The sequence below is a fragment of the Equus quagga genome, chromosome 17, assembly GCF_021613505.1.
Source record: "Equus quagga isolate Etosha38 chromosome 17, UCLA_HA_Equagga_1.0, whole genome shotgun sequence".
NCBI lineage: Eukaryota > Metazoa > Chordata > Mammalia > Perissodactyla > Equidae > Equus > Equus quagga.
The window spans coordinates 44,632,773-44,647,977 of NC_060283.1; the positions used below are offsets into that span (position 1 = coordinate 44,632,773).

Sequence of the window (15,205 nt, forward strand, 5' to 3'; positions counted from 1 at the left end):
ATCAATTTGATGATGGATGGAACAATGTTCCTTGTCCTTATCCATCAACCAAATCCCGTAGGTTTGCATGTGAAAAACAAATATCACTTCAAATCTGAAACTATTGTGTTTTGAGGGATTATAGGGAGATTAAAACCACAGGAAGAAAGAATATCCTGCAAGATGAGTGGATACTGTACTTCCTAAAATTCTTTAATCCTCAAGTTTCACAAATGTTCAAGAAAAGATTTCTTAAGAAAATTGGAGGGACTGGCCCAGTGGCCAAGTAGTTAAGTTTGCACACTCCACTTCAGCGACCCAGGGTTTCACCAGTTCAGATTCTAGATGCAGATGTGGCACCGCTCATCAAGCCATGCTGAGGTGGCATCCCACGTAGTACAACCAGAAGGACCTACAACTAGAATATGAAACTATGTACTGGGGGACTTTGGGGAAAAGAAGAATGGAACAAAAAGAAAAAAACAAACGAAGACTGGCAACAGATGTTATCTCAGGTGCCAATCTTTAAAAATAAAAAAAAGAAAAAGAAAATTGGAATACTTTCCAATGGTCTTATTTTAGAATGTTTTAAAATATGTATCATTTTTTATCTGAAAGACAACTAATTATGTGCTTATTTTAAAAATTATCTGGAGCTTATACTTACAAGAAAAACAATTATGGAGTCATTTCATAGAATATAAAATCATATCAGCTCATTGTAAAATGAGCTCTAACAGTTGGGAGCAAATCACATTTAATGTTCTTGAAATTACCCAAGTGAGACCATTTGTAATAAATAAATTTATCTTTTCACCATGTTGGAATGGTGACGAACCATTAGACAATTTCATGCAAAAAACTGTAATGTCATAAGACAAGCATTTATCAAATATGGTAAACATCAATATAATAAAGATTTCCAGAAATTTCCAGAAGTAACTGATGATCTGTCATATTTTGAGCAGTTGTTGACTTGCATTTGAGTGTTATGGATATCTTTGTGTGTGCCTGCATGTGTGTATATGTGTGTGCATGCATTAACTCTACATAAGATAAAAATGGTTAAATGCAAGTATAAGGTTTAAATGTTTAATTTGCTTTGCTTTGTCTGCTATATATTTTTGTCTTTAGATTGATGAGTAAAACCTATACACGAATTGATGATTTCTGCTCTTGCTTATAAATAACATAAGTATACTTTATTTTTCCAGTTTTATGAAAAGATTTTTCATGTGTTTTAAAAGTGGACTTCAGATCAAAATCTAATTGTTAAGTAAAGATAAGCAACTAGATTTGGCTGTAAATGTAAGATATAATATGTACTTAAGTGTGCATAAAACAGCTATAATCTTATCCTGTCTGACCACAGATCTACCCCAGATTTTCCTATGATCCCCAAAATTCCCATTGTCATTGCAAATTCTCATTTTTTATAAGAATATGAAATAACCTAATTGATTTTTCCATAGCAGATCATATGGAAGCAAAACACAAGAAACCATAGAGTAATTTTTAAAATTTTCCTGGCTCAATTAATATTACTCTATTTTATGTTGTTTTCTTTATCTCCTGAAGGAGGAAAATTTGACCACCAATCAATTAAATCTTTATGACTTTTTCAGTGAAATACTCATGAGAAAATGTCAATTACCTAATCTTAATAATTGACATGTATCTCCTATATCACAGACTCTTCTGTTGAAGGATTAATACAGTTATTATGTGACACTGAATCTATGAGTGTTTGACCCTAGGAAAGCATGATATTTTGCAATGTTTTTCTCCACCAGTTTGTCATGTGTATCTAATTGATTATCCTCCTATAACATTTTATTCTGTTTGTGAAACCCTGTCCTTAGCCATCTTCCTCTTCCAAGAGCATATCATAAATTATAAAATCGATAGCATAGATTGTCTGCAACACATAAAACTGATAACTTCCTTTTCTTATATTTGCATAATCTGCCAATTTATTATGAAAGAGGGGATGACATGCTTGCTATTAGAACTGGTCATGACAGGTCACTTGAAAACTTATTGATAGTTCATGAGACATGCTTTTTAATTAAAAGGTAGGACTGGATTGGCTAGCCAAACATCCTTTTCTCCTCACTCATCACATTTATTGAGTCATGTATTTGCTTATTTATATTATTTTAAATTAACAATGATGAGTCAGACTAGTATACAGAAGGCATGTCCCCGAGAAAAAACATAAAATAGTATGATCTTTTATTCAGAAAAAGTAAAAGCACACATCCTGGAAAAATACTCTTAAGAAGATATCAATATTAAAAATGATAACTTAGATGAGATAAATTTTCACCAGAATTACTGGTCACTTTTAAACTTACTCCTGTCCACTTAATGCTAACTCAATTGTTTTAGGCAAGATCATTTCCCCCCACTTTCACCCGCTTTCTTTCACAAAGTTTTAACTTAGGCAAGAGATTCCCAGACCCAATTGCACAATATCCTCAGGGTTATTGTGCTCTCAAAGGATGTTGTGAAATTCTCAAGGCGAAATTAATTGCGATGTCGCTTAGTTTTTTCAAGCAAAATGTGTACAATGAAGCAGCCCTAAGAGGAGGTTTGGGGGATGAAGAGGGACGTTATGAATCTAGCAAACGATTACAGGGTGTCAGAACTGCAGGAGTCCAGTGGCTGGCAGTGGCTTCTACTTTCATCCCACAGACATCTGCGGGTGAGGGCACGAGATGAAAAGCCATGCAACTTCTCTGTAATTTATATTGCCACAACATTCCATCGTGGCCACACTGTTCAGCCCCAGAGAGCTCACACGGACTTTTGTTTGTTCAGAAGAGTTTCCAAAAGACTTAAGTCTGTGCTCTTCTTACTGTGAAAGAGGGTCTTCTGCTTTTTGTGAAATTGTGAGTTAGAGTCAGTTTTTCTATTTGATTTGGCTTGTTTGTTTCAGAAAGCAATATCTGACTTCTCGGCACCTCCTTTTGCGTTTAGACTTGACAGATTCTGGTTTAAATTTGTCTTTTCCAGCAACATTGAGGAATGCTCTCTTCGTATGTAAAATGGGCCAGCATCTACCTTCTAGGTCTGTTGTGAGAAGAGTTTTAAATACTCTGATGAAATGCTTTCTGGATAGAAGAAACTCCATAAAGGTCGGTCCCTGATGGTTTCCTAATTAGAATATCTCAATTACAGCTGCGTTTCCACTCGTCTTTGCCTCCCTAAATCTCTTTATCTTCTCTCTGATTTTTACCACAAGTTCTAGTTCATTGGCAAATGGAGTCCATCTATTTATCAGTTCTAACCACATATTCATCAGTTTGCTTTGTTTCTGCAGAAGGCAAAACCTGGACAATGTCCTTTCGAGTCATCTAGTTCCATCTCCCCATTTTTATGGCTGAAGGAACTGAGAGTCAGTCAAATTTCACAGCCTTTCAATTAATTTTCAGGAACAATTAATGAAACAGGTAAGACTGAAAGCCCATTCTCCAGAGCAGACTCAGTCTTGAGTCGTTTGCCACATCACCCTTCTCTTCTCTATTTAACCACATTTTTATTTCAAAAATGTAACAGATTACTTACAAATAAATGAGGGTGGAACTTTGTGGAACCATAGAGATCCTTGGTTAATTGCTGTAACTAAATTTGAAATTTGCCTTCTTGCGGTCCAGTTACTGTGAAGAGTTGATTTCCTACAGCAATAACATGAAATGTGTTCTGAAACCACAGTCCATGAGCTGCAAATTTACAGCTTTACGATGGATTCTAAGCAGAGAAGGCAAACAAGATGAAAAGTGGATCTGGTTGTAAATAAGACAAACAAGAAACAAGGGTTTTGGTTTTGCCCCGGTACCATCTCTGGCTTGTTTCATGTTTTAAGGAGGAGTGATTCTCCCCTGAAAAGAATTCAAAACAACGTTTTTAAACAGAGGAGAATGCATTCAACCTCCGGGTGTGATCAGCTAAACATGAATTATTTGCTTGGAGATATTTTATGGAATAATAAAGAGTAGATCAGAGCTGTTTAATAGGGTGATACCGTAGCTCAGGTGGCCACCAGAGCTGGCACATTGATCTTTATCAAAATCCTCTGTGTCTTTATGTCCTGAGTCTTGGCTAGAAATAAGAGCATCTTTCTTGTGCTTTTCAGGAACAATTCTTTATGATTATGTTATATCATACTTCTTACTGCCATTAGCTCCTACCCTGCAATAATCCACTTATAAGACTTTACAGTAAAATGGAATCTAACAGTACATAGGCTCAATTCAGGAAGAATAGATAAAATGTGCTTGTATAAGCAAGTCAATTCCAGCCTTCTGGAAGTTTTGGTACTTGAGTTCTCTAGGCACTGAGAATTCCTTGCTCTATCACAAAATTCTTGGGTAGTTTTGTATTATTTCCAACAATTGCCCAGGTTTTTCTGCTCATTCTCTCTCACTTTCTAAATTCATAGATCTGAGCATATGGCTTGTGAATTGTGATATATGCACCATGGTTTATGCCTAAGGATGTAATGATTCTTTTTTTACTTTGTTTTATTCCATTTTTACAATGTCAAATTAAAGTGGTTACCTCTTAAATTTCTCATTAGGAAAATATCTCATATGCATTTTTTGTTAATCCTGAACTTTAAAAGTACTAATGGTTTGCTTGTCTATTTTACAAAGTGAACTACAGTGACTTCAAACGTTGACTGCAATTTTGCAACAATCTGACATCAGTAAAAGATGTCAACAAGTGATGTGGAATATTGCTAAAATCATAGGGCTTGATGTTCATTTAGGAAGGAACACAGGAGGTGAGATGTCTTTGGAAGGACAAATCTTTGTATCACACATACTATAACATTGTTTTTCTTTGCCACTGTAAGTTTCCCCTGTGGCTTTCAGTCTTCTCCATCTGATATCACCAAACACGCTCTTGATATAAGATTGTGTAACATGGAAAGAATACGGACTTTGGCATCAGAATGACCTGGATTTGATCCTAGGCTTTGCTCAAACTATTTCTGTGACTTTGGATAAGTATTTTAAGCTGTTCAAACCTCAGTTGCCTAATCTGTGAGGTAGAGATCTGATCCTTACATTTTAGGACTGCTGTCACGTCAAATGAAATGATGTTTGTGCAGCACCAAGGGAAGTACATCGAATCAGTAGTAGCACGAGCCCTATTTTACTTTTGAAGAATCTGTAGCACTAAGATGTAGGTCTTGAGTAGATCTTTATTACATTTTTGACTTCAAAACCTCCATCTCTTTATTCATTAAATAATGACTTATTCAGCAACTCAAGATGCAATCATAGTCATAGGAGAGGAAAATATTAGCAGCAATTAAGGCAGATATATTTCCTCTTCCTATTACTAGCAGGAAAGGAATATTTTATTTTTATTTCTTTTATAAATCATTATATAATTCTTGTTATATGCCAAGCACTGTTCTATGTACTTTACAAACGTGAACTCATCTAAATCTCATAATAACTCTATGAGTAAGGTTTTATTCTTCTTATTTTACACACGAGGAATTGACCAGAGGCGTTTAGTCATGGGTCCAAGGCTGCACTGCTGGTTAGTAATGGAAGATGGATATGAGCCCTAATAGACTGGCTTCTGAGTCCTTGCTGTTAATCAATTAACTAGGATTCTTCTCCATTAAGGAAAATATTTATAAAGAAGTAATTGAATGTGATTAATTCTAATTGTACTAGGTGACATAAAGGAGATGCACAGGGTGCTATAAAATGAGAATAGCAAAACCTGTTGACAAATGACATTTTAAGGATCCATTCTGCTCTGTACTCTATGGAGCCCATGATTCCTTGAGTTTCCTTAACTGAGCTCCTCTCACCATTGACAATTCATTATGAACCAAGAATTGAACAACTATTCTGACAAGTTATCTTCTAGATCTTCTTCAAAGAAAAAATAAATGGTCCAAGTAATTACTTTTAAATATTATCGTGGTAATGAACGTTAATTTAGAAAAACATGATCCAGTCTGTTGCCATTCTTCCAAATCAAAATCCGGTTTAATAAAACATTCTCTTTGTAACTGGATGGTACAACACCTTTCAGCACAGTTATCAAAAAGGGTAATCAGGCATGCTGTGACCATTGCTAACAGATTCAGTAGCAAGTTCTTGCCCTAGGGTGATGGAGCCATTGCCAAGACAGAAACGTAACTCTAGATTAAATCACAAGAAGAGTAGCCAAGGCTGTCTTTTTCATTACCTGGAGTGTTTAAGCAGTTATTTTGTCATTAACATAAGTGATTTTTAGCAGAAAAGAAAACTGATCTTTGCCAGAAAGTAAACTCCTTGATAACAAATGCTTGTTGGTCTGACTCACTGCCCTATACACTATGCCTAAAACAGCACCAGGCACTTAGTACTTGCTCAATTAAATATCAGTGGGATGTTGAATTTTGTAGAGATGTCTTTTGGTTACACGAAAACTAGTCAATCAAGGAAGTCTGAATGGAAAGCAGCATGATGTGGTTAAACTTTAGCCACTTCATTTGGATTCTAGTCCAAGCTTTCCCACCAACTTGGTCTGTGATGTGGGGTGAATCACTTCATCTCCCTGTTTCTCTCCTTCCCCAGCTATGAAATATCCATTTTACTTCTAAAAGTACAGAGGCAGACATCCCTTTGATGTCTTGTTCTCAATTTCAGTTTGCCAGAGGTTTATAACTTTATTTTTGACTGCAATTAATATCTTTGTCTTGCGGTAGTGAGAAGAGAAACATAATGATGTAGAAGCAAAACCAAATATGCCAAAAGAATTCATGTATATTCCCTCTGGAAAGAGTGCTTGAAGGTTTCTCATGGTGAGCAAAGAACTCCAACTGATTAACTCTGCTCTGATTAGAACACTGACTCACCATATGACTAAACACACGCCAGATACTTGTCTTGGGCCAACCCTAGTTGACTCATAATCTATGGTTTAAGATGAAGATCTGAGCTACCTTTGATCTTCTCCTTACAAGAATTTCAAAGAAGATAATAGCCCATGTGCCAGCAGAGCCAATTTGACTGCCACAGAGGATGTACCTAACACCCATTATTCTGATTTACTAGAGAAGAGGTTACAACAATAGCAACAGAGTCTAAAATAAATTTGCAACTGGGGCTGCAGAAGCCAATAGAAGTTATACTCAACTGTGTAGCTTTAAATAAATATGTATCTATCTGAAAGCATAATATAGACTTTAAAAATTAATCTATATCCCCATCAGACACAGAAAACCAAATGTCAAAGAGAAATCACTTCTTTCCCCAATTTATAACAATTTTTCACTTCTGATTATTATACTGTTACAGATTGTAATCTTTAGAAGCAGAAGTTGAGCAGAGTTTGTTGTGAAAGATATTCATCAGGTATCAACACCTGAAGAAGGGAGATGCCGGCAGGAGGATTGGGCAAAGAGAGAAGTCAAACTTTGAGGCAAGCCCAGCAAAGCTTTGGCCAAGTGCATGGAGAGCTGTGAAGTACATGTGGTCTGTCAGACTTGTCCCCAAGTGAGGCGAAATGGTTGGCTTTTGGCACCCCCCAGAGGTCAGTTTCTGGATATGGGTTACCCCAGGAAAGGTATGACCTCAGGCTGGGGCTCTCTGTCACTGAAGAGGACCCTGAAAGAGCTGACATAGAAAGAGAATAAAAATGCTGTTAAATAATTTTGTATGAATGGCTACCTGGGAAGCTAGTATGATGCTTACTTTCTATAACCTACAAATCTCTTGAGGACAAGGACTGTGTCTCTGAACTCTGTGTTTTATTCCAAACTACACGAAAAAATCATTAAACACTTATCCAGTAATAGGCTGGCTCTTCTAATTGGCCACTTCTCCAGAATAAGGATGTGACCCTATGTCTTGGCTGGTTAGAATTTACTGTAGATAAAAAGCTTATCTTTATTGTGTGTGTATATAATATTCATACATATAAATACAACACATTTATATTATGAATATACATTATATCCACATGTATGTATGTGAATTCACACACACGTATATCTCACTCACAAATTATAAACTATAAATCATTAGTGATGTAATAGCAATATCTATTTGGAAATCTTTTTCATAGTTTATGTCAAGTATCACAATCACAAGACACAAATTCACTACCTGCACTTGACTGCTTAATTCTTACATGTAATAAACTTTGATTTTCTTAGAAACATGTCAATATGTAGGAGCTTTCAAATCTGAGACAGATAAATGGTAGCATCAAACATACAGAACTTTTTTAGAGTCATGAATACCTGAGTATGATCAGTTGTCTCTCTAAATTGTTGACACTTTTCACAGAATTCCTCCATAGCACAGAACAAAGCAGGAATAACAAAAAACAGCACTGATCAAGTATTTTCAATAATTAAATTCCTCTAGAGAAGCTAGGCTGCTCCAGCCACAGTTCTCTCATGAATTACCTCCTCTCCATTCTCACTGCGAAAACCTTAATTCAGGCCTGCATCAAATCTTGCGTGAGCTGCTGTCATACCTTCCTAATTTGCTTCTCCATCTTCAGTTTTACTACATTCCTGCCATTTTTCACACTACTAGTAATAGTCTTTCAAACAGCAAAGCTGACTGTGTTATTTTTTGCCTTTTGCCTTTCTATAGATTCCCATATCTGAAGAAGTCATTTTCAAACTTGGAGGAACAACTTCTTTCACTAAAGAAAAAAATCTAGAGAACAGACCCTACAAAAAGGCACACGTGCACACAGGCATGGGTACACATTAATGTCTTATATCCACTATAAAAAATAAGTCAAATTAGAAATAATCCAGAAGAGAAAAATAAATGTAATTAGGAGTTCTATGATGTCTTACATGTTCCTTTTTATGCATTCTACTTTGGTGCTGAAACAAGGGGAAAAATATTGCTGTAATAATTTGTAATTACAAGCCAAGACTCATGCAGGTCTCTAGTCACATTCTTAAAATTTGAGTTATCTAAAAATTATTCAAAGGGATCTCAAACTGTGAGTGCAGCCCAGGTTACTAGAAGAGTCAAATGTATATCTCTCTGGAAGAACCTCCTTAATCTCAGTCTTCAAAGAACTCTCGTAGATAATGTTCCAAGGAAAAGGAGCAGCTCACATTCAAGAAGTGCTAAGTAAGGAAACACGGCATCATGAAGAGATCCTGAAGAAATAACAGAGACAACTGACACAGTTCTGCAAAATTTTGGATAATAGAATAGACACACATTATGAATTAACTATATTTAACATTTTAAAGAAATAAAATAAGACCTTTAAAATACAAAAATGGAAAAATCGCATTCTAGTAACAAGTGGAACTTCTACAAATGGCAAGCATAAGTTTTGAAATTAAAAACAATGGAAGTATTAGCAGGTTAGACCAAGTTGAAGAGAAAATTAATGAACTGGAATGAATATATAAAAAAATTGTCTAAGATACAGCAATTCTACACTTAAACATGGATTTATAGATGTGACACGTAAAATAAGTGATAGGATATTTGAAAAATAAATTAAAATACAAGGCAGATGTTGTAAGATATTTGATCTAGAATGAATTAGAGTTTCAGATGGCTATGAGAGAAAGGGACATATAAAACACTCAGATTCACATAGTCATGAATCTTAACAAACACCAAACAGGATGAAGAAAAAGAAATTCCCCTAGACACTTCAAAAATTGCATAACACCACAGGCACAGAGGAGAAGATTATAAAAAGCATCCAGGTACTTACGAAGGAATAGTCATTATACTGATGCTCGACATCCCATAGGCAACATGTAAAGCTGGAAGACAGCTTTAATAATTGAAGAGAGAAGAAATGTCTACTTTGAATATTATTTTCCCCCAAATCTTTCAAAAGCAAAGGCAAAGTTAGGACATTTTCAGGAAAAGAAAACTAAGAGTTTGTAATCAGCAGATTGACACCAAAGAAAATTCTGAAGTATGTACCTTAAACCAGGGGAAAATAATCCTAGATGAAAAGTCTACAAAGTGGGAATAAATGAAGAGAAAGAAAGAATTAAATATATGGGTATACGTTAACAAACTTTGACAGTTTAAAGCAATAATAATAAAATATGCATAATGATTTACATATATATGTGCAGATTAAAACCAGAAGGTAAGATAAAATATGTGACAACAATAGCATATAATGTGAGTTGCATAAGTGGAGTTAAATTATTCTAAGTTCTTGCTATTGCTTGAGAGTAAGGTAAGGGAATTGATCTACTGTAAACATTGATAAATTTAAGTGTTAGAGTTTCTCAGGTAACCATTAAGGGTAGAGCATGTATTTTATTGATGGTGGACAGAAAAAGTGGAATAAGAAAAAAGTACTCTGAAATACAAAGGAAGTCAAAAGGAAAGTATAATTTATATAGAAAAGATCATAAAAGTCGCAAACAATAATATGGTATAAATAAATAGACACACACACATATATGCATATGTATGTGTGTAAATATGTATTATAAATAAATAAATACATTTATTGTAAATATATTTTTTCAATAAAGTTAAATGGGTTAAATGACACTGAATAATTTCAGACTTGAGTGATGACAATCTTTCTCCAAAAAATCAGTTCAAAGCTGTTTATAAGACATTTATCTTAAATATAAACGTACAAAAATGTAGAAAGTAATTGAGAAAAGATAAACGCCAAAAGAAATCTGATATAACACTACAAATTTTTTTTTAACTTTATGGCAAAAATTATTTCAAGAGGTAAAGAGAGTGACTTCACAAAGATTTCTTTTCTGGATGAGAATGATATATAACAATTTTAATTTAAGTGAAACTTTTACAAATTAAAAATATTTAAAGTAAAATTTCACAGAACTTTAATGACAGAGGAACTAGTGCACGGTCATTGGAGCTATCCAGATACTACTTTCAGTAAACGATCAATAGAGCACCCCCCAAAAAAATGCACCAAGAGTAGAAAGGTATACAATATTTGAATAAAATTAACAAGCTTCATCTAATAGAAATATATAGAATGCTTTATCCAAAATTTTCAGAATACACATTATTTTCAAGCATACATAGAATGTTAATGAATATTGATCATGCTGTTGTTGTCGCTAGTGTCCTCGAGTAGATTCCAACTCCTAGGGATTCTGTGTACAGCAGAGCAGAGCCCTGCTGGGTCTTTTTGTGCCATCCTCTCACCTTCTGGTGCTATATCAGTCAGTACTCTGCTGCAATTCAAAGGGTTTTCATCCCTAGATTTTCGGAAATGGGTGGCCAGGTCCTTCTTCCTATTGTATCTTAGTCTGGAAGCTCTGTTTAAACCTGTCCACCATGGGTGACCCTGCTGCTACCTGAAATATCAATGGCAGAGTTTTTAGCATCACAGCAACATGCAGCTGCTACAGTATGAAAATTGACAGATGGGTGATTTGGTGCCTTGACTGAGAAACCAACCCAGGTCACAGTGGTGAGAGCACCAAATCTTAACCGCTAGACCACCAGGGCTGGCTCATTGATTATATACTGGGCCATAAAGCACATTTCAACAAATTTCAAAGAACAACTATCGCATGGACTGCATTCGCTGACTCTCCCAAGCACATATGAATTATGCCTCCACTGAAAATCCACAGCATCCCATGCTCCTGGTTTTATACTTGCAATTAGTCTTGGCTTTTTAAAACTTATTTCTGCATTTCTTTCATCACCATTGTTCCACTTTCCCCTGCCCTACATATTAGATTGTGAGCTTTCTGTTGTTAAGGTCTGTGTTGTTCTCATGTTAGCATTCCCATTCCTTCTTAATACAGTGCGTGGTATTAGTCAAGGCAGTAAATAATGTGTATTTGTCTAATTTAAGCTTTGTAGGATGGACAACCACCACCAGACCCATGTCTGTAAAGCCTTGAATTGCCAGTTATTCTCAGAATTTCTGCAAGAGAGGAAACATTTGAGCACAAAAAGACTGATGGCATTACGGTATGAGTTTTGAGATTTTTGACTCTACTGTTGTCTAAATACACTTCATCAGGCCATGTTGGCTTTGTTCTGGTCTCTTTTAGTTATTTAAAGTGTAGCATATATTACCTCCTTACAGAAATGTTTATTTCTATAATTCTAGTGTTTTGGAGGACATTATGATCACTAATTGAGCTGAATTAATAGCATAAGACATTTAAGGAAATATGCCAGGAAAAAATACAAAGATATATATTTCATATTCATATATAGTAGATGGTGTCTAAGATTCAATTCAGAACAAATTTCATTGCTCTTCTACAAATCTCTCTAAATAGGATTGCCAAATGAAATATTTCAAGCATACAGAAAAGCATAGAGGGTAATAAAGAATCAATTTGTCAAATCTTAGCATTTTTCAGTATTAGCATCACATTTTTTAAGCCATCAGATATCACAGATGTAGCAGAAGACTGTTATTTGTCCTCACCCATCAAATGAGTTCTCTTGAATAGATCTGACTCTGTTTTAACTACAGGAATATAAACAATACTGCCATAATATACTCTTGAAATACAAAACATTAAAAGTAACAATAGGTCAAAAATATTCTTTCCACTAAGGAGAGAGTTAGATATCTATTTAATACACTTAAAAAGTCCATTGCTTGATTGTGATCACTCATACATTTTTAAGAATCAGCAGCATCTATTTAAACATCCAACCATTTATTTTTGGGGAAATCTGTCTATAATTTGAGCTAGAATTATAAGAATATAAAGATCAAGAAAATGCTTGGAGATTTGGCCACAAACACACCACTCAATTTCTTGTAATTGGAGATGACAGATACTGAGGCTCAATGAGTAATAATCTCTCTGTAAGTGTCAAATCGGGTATGAAAAGGACATAGAGAAATGCCAGTGGAAAAAAATATACATAATTTACTAGGAGTGGGATAGGCTTCCGCTACTCAACATGAGTCATTTACTTTCAGCATATCTTGTCATACGTTACAACAAGCACTCCACTCTGAAACCCTAACAAAAGACTACAACACTACTTGAGAATAAAGAAAATTAAAAATTCAGTGCAGCACATCAATGCTAAAGCTGTTCAATTAGTAAGTTTTTGAAAACTGGAAAAATGGCTAAGGTTCTAAATGGAATTAGTGCAGGATGGATAAAATTTTTTCTCCATATCAGAAGCACATTGTATGCCAATATTTAAAAAATCAAAAATAAATAATGATGCTCACTATTATAAATGTTAAAAGCTTTTACATTTCTCTATGTGGATATTTTCCAGCTGTTTTGACAAACAGAAAACATGTTTATAATAGAAAAATTTAAATTGGAGAGAGTCAAATGGGCCTTCTACTGAACACTAGAATTAGGCATACGTATCTATTCTGTCATTCCAATGTTGAACCCAGATAAGCAAACTTATAAGGCTGCCCAGATGAAAGGAAGAAGGGAGAATGCAGGCTTCCTGCAGGTATCTTGTGCCAAAACAATAAGGTATCTTGACGCCACATGCCCAGTTCCTCTCTCAAACTTATTTATCAGTAACTCATTGTCTTTCTATAAGATTTTTTAGATCATATTTTAAAAGTCAGTTATCCAAATGAATAAAATGAAGTAGATATAAGTAATTTTCTACATCAGCATGTCCAATAAGAAATGTAATGTGTGCCGCACCTGTAATTTTATATATTTTACTTAACCCAATATATCCAAAATATCCATTACATACATAAATATATCCAACTATATTCAAAATACTCATTTCAACATGTAATCAATATGAACAATTTATTAATAGGTTATTTTCATTCTATTCAAATGAAGTTTTGGAATTTGATTGTTTATTTTACACTTATAGGACATCTCAATTTGGATGAGCCACATTTCAAGTGCTCAATAGCCACATGTGCCTAGTAGGTACTTTATTGGACAGCACAGAAGTAGATTATCAAGTCAGGACGGTGTCAAGATGGTGGCATAGGTGGACTCTGAACTCACCTCCTCCCATGGACACAGTGAATTTCCAAGTACTCTTGTAACAGTTACCCCTGAGAGAGAACTTAAAACTCGATGAAAACAACCCCCACAACAAGGGACAGTGCTGACTGAGGTGGAAGAGGCAAAAATTCCTTTCTGGAGAGAAAAAAGTCATCTTCTAGCTGTGGCACTCCATGGTTGGGAGTGATCTTAAGGTACGAAGCCTTCCCTGAGGGAGTGGGGGATCAGAGTGGGGGAGCATTACCACAATAAGTAGCTTTTGGACTCAGTACAACTGAGACAAGTGTCATAATATCTATCTTTCCTGGCTATTAACAACAATGGGGAATGCCCCCAGAAAAACTATCAGACATAAAGGGAAAAAAAGCCTACTCTGAAAGGGCTCACACACAAATTCATACATTTCAGAAAGCAACCTAAAAATCACCAGAGAGAAAGGTGCACAGTCCTTTGGTGAAAAGAGGCTCATTTGATAGACTCTGGGTGCATCTTGGTGAGAGGTGTGACCTCCCCAGGCTGGGGCCACCTCCCATGAGACTGAGACATTTGTGGCAGCCATCACTGAGACCTAGTACAGGTGTGCTGACACAGATGCTGGCAGACACCATTGGAGTTCTTCCCTTGGCCTGTTAGCACAAGGGTCTTCCCCACCCACTAGAGCACCTATTTAATTGAGCTCAGATAGGGCAGGCAGTCTGCCCTAGGGACTAGCCCCACCAGACTTCAAGCCCTCAGGCAACATGTGGGCTCTCATTTGCAGGGTGCCTGGAACTTCTGCAGCCAGGCAAGTGGGTCCACCTCTGTGGGGCAGAGTGTGTGCAAGGAGCAGGTCTGCAACAGCAGAGTGTGTCTGACCTCTGCAGTGGCGTAAGTGGGTCTGCTTCAATGGGTCAGGGTGCACACATGGGACAAGACTGTGTTGATGGGGTGTGTGGCCTTGTGGGTGGTGGGGCTTGTCAGTTGTAGAAGACATGTGCTTCTCAAATAGAGGATTGACCCTAGTTTCCAAAGCCTGAAACAATGAGGTGCTTCCATGCCTGGGGCTTACCCCACTCAGCTGCAATCATAAGAGACCTTATAACAGCCTCACAGGCCAGAGGCCTACAGGAATGGTAACCCCCTGAGACTAGCAACCCAGCTGCACTGGGAAACTACACACTTAGAAAAACTGCAACAGGAATGTGGTATTTGATTTGGCAGCCAAGTATGTTGGGGTTCCCCATGCCCAATAAAGCAACTGAAGGGACCATAGCAGCCACAGTTGAGCATTAC

At 36.0% G+C, this 15,205-nt stretch overlaps 1 long non-coding RNA gene across 3 annotated transcripts; it reads left to right on the forward strand.

Annotated features, from left to right (window-relative positions):
- The first annotated feature begins 2,568 nt into the window (after positions 1-2,568).
- LOC124229314 (uncharacterized) lies at positions 2,569-10,450 on the forward strand. 3 transcript variants are annotated; one of them, XR_006885854.1, is made up of 5 exons: positions 2,587-2,873; positions 2,998-3,119; positions 3,305-3,434; positions 7,296-7,530; positions 8,604-10,450. It is a non-coding gene; the product is annotated as an uncharacterized LOC124229314 (long non-coding RNA). The 3 variants fall into 3 exon arrangements; XR_006885855.1 differs by lacking the exon at positions 8,604-10,450 and having other exon boundaries at positions 2,569-2,686; positions 7,296-8,100; XR_006885853.1 differs by lacking the exon at positions 8,604-10,450 and having other exon boundaries at positions 7,296-8,100.
- Positions 10,451-15,205: the final 4,755 nt, after the last annotated feature.